The following is a 6,459-nucleotide window of genomic DNA, read 5'->3' on the forward strand; positions in this document are numbered from 1 at the left end:
TAACACTCAAATGGCCATGTGTACCCTGACACAGTTTTTGGTTGCCATCTCATTCTTGCTGTCAATACTGACTGTGAAATAATCTCATCCAAATGTGATTCCAATGTACTGCAAGTCATAGGGGATAATGTCCATGTTACTTGTTTTGTGAAAAATTGCATTCCGTAATTCAGACAAAGCTAATATGAGGCTTCAGCACTGAGTTAGATGTATAAAGTGGGCATCATCCAAAGTTAGTCTTTTTAGTACAACATTTTCTCTTTGCTTTACCATTCCTCCACCACAACACAGTCTGCGGAAACACACACATTTTCACAGAACAGAGACTATGCGTTATGTCTCTGATCACTTACATTACAATCTCATTGGGAACAGTTCTGTAGGGCCAGTAAGGACAGGAAGAACAATTAAAGTGACAAAAAACCCACTGTGCATGTGAATATTGTTTTAAGATTTTACAATTCATGATTCAATTTCATGCTACCATTTCCTTACCATCTGCATGCTGTTAATTTGCTTTACAATCTTTACCTTAAACAATTGTACATGTTAACTCTTGCCAGAGAGGAGTAAACAACACTGCCACCCTTTGGTCATCAGAAGAAAATCTCCCCATACATTCCGAGTTTACAATATAGTCAAAATGTACAAACATACTGGCTATAGCCCAATAGAGAATATGAAATGCATTTTTCATGTGATTTAGAATAAAATAAAATAGAAAAGAAAGATATTTGTACTGTATATGTATTCTGTCAACTGCAGTCCAATCTGTATTTAGTGCAATTAATGCCTGCAGGATATATGAAGCTCATTGTAAAGATGCAGTAGATGGTTACATGGTTTGCTGGACATCCCACTACAAATGATAGAAACATGTCTGCATAGCATTATGGAAAAACTGAGGCAAACCTGAGTCAACACAACTATGCTTCTATACTAAGGGGATTGTTGGAGGCCAAAGCATTGTCTTGGGGATTGCTGCAAGATAACGGGTATTCAAAGAGGTTTAAGGATAGAGCTCAGAGACTCCAGTTGGATTCTCAGATTTAAAGGCTCATCCATTGCTTTTCCCCTTCCCTCCCTCCCTTCATCTTCTCTCCAAGCTCACAGGCCGAGTTCTGGAGAAGATTAGGTCTGATTTTTCCATTATGCAAATTGTTTTCTCCTTCCCAGCCCCGTCATCACTTTGTTTTGTTGAGAGATAGCTTTATCATTAGTACCAAACTGCACATAAAATAGCCAGGTTTTAAAGTAGTGTATTACTACGAGCCACACATGCCTGTTATCCTGCTTTCAGAAATTAGAAAGTCCAGATGTTTGATAGGTAATCGTAATGAGAGAAGAAAAACAACACTATAAGAGAAAAGATGCTATTGTAATGCATTCATCAGGTGTTCACCAGGTAATCTTGCACCTACAGTTCATGGATATCTGTTGCATATCAGTGTGATTTGATCACAAAAATAATGAAGCATAAGCTCCAATTAGTTTTATTTATTAATTCATTAATTTAAAATATATTAATAGTCATATCACTGATGCCATTGCCTGCCAAAACTCAAGATGATTGATTGAATTGGTAATATTATATATTTTTACATAATATAGTACAGAAAGAAAGAAGTAATAAAGAACTCTCTTGGGTACTAAGGCTTCTCTAGAGTGGTATATTCCTGTTGCTATTACATGTTTGAATAACATTTAACATAGTTTGTTTTGTTTTTTGGCAATGCCTGTTGTTTCTATACTGGGATGAATGTGATAATTAAGATGATAATCCTAAAATAAACTGTAACCAAGGATATTTACAGTACATCTACTACTTTATTTAACCTCCCCCAAATTCACTAGAAGTTGAGTACATCGATTTAAATATATGGAATGCAAAAAATAATAATAACAAACAAAAATGGAAAATTAATATAAAGTTAAAAGGTTTATATGCATGTCTTTAGAAAACTGTAAATCCCCCTGATTAAATCAGTGAGGGCACAGATTGAAAGTAATCTTCAGACTGCCTCACATGGGAGGTCAAGTGGTCTTAAACTGGCTTAATCTATGTATACAAGCCCAAGCTTTACATATTTAGCAGTCTGCACATTTTACACTTTACACCTAGTCTAAGTACAATGCAATTAATTATTCATCATTTTGTAGCCATTTAAAATAAGCTCTATTTAGAATGTACATACTGGTCTGAAGGGGCAGATACAAATGATGTAGGTGTTGTTTTAACAGCAAGCAAGTTGGTGTCTATTTATCTCACAATACTTATGAAACTGGAGACTTTATGGTATTTACAGTAGTTGCAGCCACATTGTGTGATTCATATGTTTTCTGTCTTAAAAATACTTTTCTAACTCGCCTGCTTCTCTTTAGCTATTTTACTTTTACTATTACCTTAATTTCAGTATGCTGGTATTTCATATTTGCCTCACTTCCACTTCATGTTTGGACCTTCAATTCATTCTTTCATACACATACTGTAGACCTGTAACTGCGTAACAAAAGCGGTCTTACATAGCAACAGCGGAAGTACAAATTCTCATACGATGCAGGTGATATACACAGCTTGTTCAACTCAGGAATGCTTCCTTATACATTTGAAATAGCATAGAGGAGAGCGGTCAGAATCAGCTGAATCTTCCTCATTTTTCCACCTACATGTTCCCAGCAGACATAAAATTGTCTCACTAGATACTAGATACTCTCTCTTTTGTGGCCAATAATATTAGTAAATAGGCATGGTACCCCCGCCCCCCCCCCCCCCCCAAATTGGTGCACCTGTTTCTTGTAAAGCTATCTTTAATATCTTTTTCATTAGCAGGGAAAATAAAAGCTGGCATCCCCAAAAGCGTTACAGAGTACTGATGCTTCAGTCTTGAGTGATGCTGGTTCAGGTTGACATTCATAGGGTTTTCAGACCACAATCAACAACAGCAGCATCAAAAGCACCATGGTTTATTCTCCTAGTTGTGTTCTGTGTTGCTGGTATAATAAGTGCTTATGCAGTTGGAGCTGTGATAAGATGACATGGATGTTTCCATCTCCAGATTATCAGCACCACCAGAGTGAGGATTGTTTGATAGCAGCAGAAAGTAGACAAGTATCAAATCAGATGCTGGCAGAAAGTGGTTAGGGTTAGTTTTAAGATAAAGAATAAAAATGTGACCATTGTGACTCATGGTCAATGATGTACTTAAACCCTCACGTTTAGCTTTTATGAATAATGATGAAACAGTAGCAAGATTTTACAGTTTTTTTCCCACATAAATGCTGTAATATCTAGATGGAGGAAGGAAAATGCATGTCCCTTTGATACATGCGTTCTGACTGAAGTTCCTATAACCCTGTGAAAAACAATGCAACATTTCCAAGAGTACCTAATAGATGCAGGCAGATGGTTTTGTTTTTGTAAAATGGGCTGCCTCACAAAAGAGAAACAAATTTGAGTTGCTCAGTTTAAATCTGAAATCAGCTTACCTCAATCTCATTTTGCTTTTGTTGCTCCTTGTTGTCTGTAATGAGCTGTTGCTAGTGCCGCCATGCATAAGATCCAACAGATATACAGCTGGAGGATTAAGGCAAAACACAACAAAACGTAAAGCAAGAGACCAGGGAAGAGAGAGAAAACACCAGAATTTAAGAGTATGAAGTGGCTGCTTTGAGGAGCTTATTATTTCAAATGCACAAGTGGAATTTCATCAAAATAAGTGGTTTCCATTGCAATAATATAATAGCAGACAAAAACAAATACAGTATAAACATACAGAACACTGAAGATTAGTGGCTGGGTGGATTTATTTCTTATTGTTTGTCAAAGCTGGAGTTCTGAATTCTTTCTGATTTCTTGACATAATAATTTAGTTCATATATGTATATATACACAAAAATATAAACTGATACTGACAGGCAATCATTTAAGCATATTAAATATATTTAATATCTATTGTGTCTTATTCTGTTTAGTGGGAACCACTTGATTTCCTGTTCTGGTGGATGAAGGAGGCTGGGAAGTGCATGGGTGTGTGGCTCTTTACACTAATAGCATTTTCACATATCTGAATCTCATTATACATTGTCATGCTGTGATCAGCATATTAATGCCATAGAAGAGGAGCATTAAGGAGTGCTGAAAAGCCACAAGACCTGATACACTGCAACCAAAACATCAGGATTGTCAACATCGCAGCACAACAGCTTGGAGCCTAACTGCAGGGCTACATATGTGCTGTATCTTGACAGTGACAGAAAAAATCTGCTCTATTACATACATGTATACAAATAATTATAGAAAAATAATATCTAGTTACTTAGTGTTGTGCACACATCCATGTTTAGGTGTGCCAGCCCTGGTCCATGTACATGTGAAATGCAATATATTAACAGTTTTTGAACATTTTATTTCAAACAAAATACAGTAACAGGCCGATGATATAGAGCAGTAATAAAATAGTAAAAAAATAAATATAAATACTGAAATATGCCTTGTCATGAGAATTCAAAGAAAGGGAACAATTAGGCTACTGCTATAGTTAAATAACACAAAACAAAATGGAAGAAAAAAAAGATTACAATAAAAGTATTTATAAAAGAATTTCAAAGAATTTCAAAGATGATAGTGACTCATAATTTCTTCAGGCAGATTGTTCGAAAGCTGTGGAGCCCTGACCACACTTGCAAGTGGCCTTATAGCATTTGATCATTTTGGACTTATGTAGTCATTGTAGCAGACAAACAAGCATCTTTGCATGGCTATTAAATTGTTTGGTATTTTAATTGTTAGGTGTTCATGTTATTGTGTCCACACACTGTTGTTCCTTTCATGTACTCCCATCTTTCTGAGAGGCTCCAGCATGGGGAAACAAATGTTGTTCCTTTAGGCTTTTCATTCACTAGTATAATGCTGCTCTCTTATGGTGAACCTCAGGTACTGCAGAGACCCCTTAATTATGTGAAGCTCAGAGTGATATAAATATATTATGTTAATATATTTAGGCAAAACAAAAACAACATGGCTGAACAGCTTTCATAACAAGTTGACAATCAAACTATATACTATGTTTTATGAGAGACACATTTTGCAATTAATACTTGAGTAACTAAATTCATACGGTAATATTGTGCATTAATATCTGACAATGAATTGAACTGAATTCTGACAGACCCTCAAAACCTATTTTCTCTATCAGTTTCTTATATTATGAGTAATGGTGTCCTACATGATCACAAAATGACCTGCCTGACAGGACAGATTTCTGTATTTGCGTTTTTGTTCTTGCCCATCTCACTGGTTAGAAGGAGGTGAGGCTCAGTTGGAAAAAAGGTGAAGTTGGTTTGTTTAGGTTGCCATCACTATCAATAAAATCTGATCAAACCACACCAAAGCAGCCCTGATGAAGCATATTGGCTGACTTTTGGAGTGTTAAGGCCTTAATAAATATTAACTTTTTTTCAGAGTGCAAATTATTCCATGACAACCATGGGGTCAACTGTTTCACTTTTCCAGGGTGTAAAGGGAACCCAGTAAAGAGCAGGCGCATGCTTCAGTGAAATCTTACAATCCTTACAGTATCTTGCTTGTTTAACATACTGTCTGCACTCTGTAGATGACTATAAATCAACTATTTCAGTAAATATCTGGTATGATGCATACAAGTGCAGTCTCCTTCCTAACTCACCTCTTTGCTACAAGGTCCTGCCTGCTCACTGTCCTCCTCCTGCCTGCTGACAAGCATTCTGACGTCCCTCTGCTTCCTTAAAACAACAGCACATAAATGTTCTGCTCAGCATTAAGCCTGCATGACAACCACAGAAAATATAGGCTGCATTATCATTAAGTTTCAACATACTTTCTACTTTCTACATTCTACTCTTGAGTTCAATAAAGTAGTAATACATTTGAACTAATACAATTACTCAGCCTTCAGCATACATGGATTTTAATATTGTTCAATCATTCAACCAGTTAACTCCTGCATTAATTAGTGAAAACAAAGGGGGTGCCTATTATAAAATCTAATATCAAGAAGGCAAGAGACTAACTAAACCACCACAGCCACACAGCAGAGTATCAAAATGAAATAATAAAGTCTATATTGATGTCAAAACGTATTTCTACAACAACTAATCCTCCATTGTCTCACTGCTCATGACTGAGCACAAATGTTAGCTAACATGAAATGCCAAGCCATAGGCACACCTAGCAAACTAGTTAGCCTACATTGGAAATGAAAGGGCGCGCTACCAGCTAGCTAACGTTAGTAAGCTAAACTGTAACTTATGGCAAAAGATAGAAACTAGCTAACGTTAGCGTTCACCCGTAGAGACTTGACACAATCTAATTCAGAAACTTTGAAGTTAAGAAGGTAAAGTGTATTAAACTAGCTAGATAGCTAGCTACTTACATTGACCTACAACGTCTCCTTTGGCTTGCGGGTCGCACCAGACCTCACA

Source organism: Enoplosus armatus, chromosome 18 (assembly GCF_043641665.1).
Source record: "Enoplosus armatus isolate fEnoArm2 chromosome 18, fEnoArm2.hap1, whole genome shotgun sequence".
Classification (NCBI taxonomy): domain Eukaryota; kingdom Metazoa; phylum Chordata; class Actinopteri; order Centrarchiformes; family Enoplosidae; genus Enoplosus; species Enoplosus armatus.